Raw genomic sequence first — 1,567 nt, 5'->3', positions numbered from 1 at the left:
GCGGGGGATGGGGGGTCATGGAGAGGCGCGCCCAGAGCCCCTGGCAGACCCCCCCAACCCTGAGCCCCCATGGAAGGAGGAGGAGGAAGGGGGGGCGCCGAAGGGGAGTGTCCTCCCTCGTCCGAATCCTCCAATGAGATCTGAGAGTGGACATAGACTTCCTCTCTGGCTTTCAGGAAGTTTTCTGCTGGGTACCTGAGAGAGGCGGAGCTACTCCTCACCACAACGTCCGACTGGTTATCGCGGCTCTCCTCCGCCAGCACCCTGGGCTCCGATTGGTGCAGGCCCCTGGGGTCTGCGTGCGGTGATTGGTCGGGGAAGATGAGGATCTCCGGGGTCCCGGGGGACTGAGAGATCTCTGTGCTCGTTTGGTCGGGCCTGCGCTGCTCTGTGTTCTCCTGGCGCTGTCTGTGCGAGGCGGCGTTGATCTGCAGTAAGGCGGCGGCGTACGTCAACATGCTGTACGTCTCTAAGGGCCTCTCGCCCTCTCTCCTGCCTCCGTCTCTCCCTCCTCCTCTGTGATAGGTCCTACCCTCCTCTCTCCCCTCCCCGTCGCCCTCCCTGACTGTCCCTGTCCCGGAGACCATGATGTAGTCCATCTCCAGGCCGGAGGAGGAGTCTCCGTCGGAGTTGCTTCCCAGCGGTAGGCTGTCCGGGCTGGGCTTCAAGCCGTCCCTGTCCCCCCCGTAGCTGGAGCTCAGAGACATGGCGTCCAGGATGGCCCCCTCCACATCCACGCCTGCCCCCCCCCCACCGTCCTGACCGCCCGCCTGGCCGCTCCACTCATGCGCTGGGGAGGCTCCGTTCGGGGTCGGCTCCGAGGGGTGCGGTGTGGCCGTGGTGGGGGTTGGCATGTTGCCCCAGTTGTCCAGGTTTGGTGATGGGGAGGGTGGTGTAGCCTGGGCCGGGTGGGCCGAGACCACCACGTCCCTGTGATCCGACGGCCGATTGGCTGAGGCGAGCCGGGTGGGATCCGCTCTGCCGCCCGGTGCGTCACTCTCCCTGGGGGCGGAGCTATCCAGGAGAACGAACGGGGAGTGGCTGCTCAGGTCCTCCGTCCAATCAGAGCCCTCCGAACCCTCTCCCCCCCTGTTGTCATAGTCGCTCTCCACGAAGTGACCCCCGGGCATCAGACTCTGCCCACTTCTGGTCATTTGACTGGTCGTGTCGAACAGGAAGACCTGTGTGTGTGTGGGATCCTGGAGGCTCGTCTGATCCCAGTCTGCCTCGACAGATCTGGGATCAGTGTTTATATGTAGAGTAGAGTGTGGACCGGAGGTCTGGCGGTGGTCAGTGCCGCCCCCTCCTGGCTGGGGTTTGAACATGTCTACGAAAGGACTAGACTGGCTCTGTGGCCCAGGACTGGACTGGACATCCGGGCCGGGAGAAGGGGATTCTGCGGAGGTGGACTGGTCCCAGTCCCCGACTCCTACGTTGTCGTACTCAGAGGTGGACATCACCATGCGGGGGACGGGCATGACCCACGGGTCGGAGTCCTGGTCCAGACGCACCTGGTTCTGAGGCTCGGCCATCCGGTCATCCTCCTCTCCTGGGGGGTCTGTCCACC

This window comes from Borostomias antarcticus (assembly GCF_949987555.1).
Source record: "Borostomias antarcticus genome assembly, chromosome: 6".
Lineage (NCBI taxonomy): Eukaryota > Metazoa > Chordata > Actinopteri > Stomiiformes > Stomiidae > Borostomias > Borostomias antarcticus.
This window is presented reverse-complemented; position numbering follows the sequence as displayed.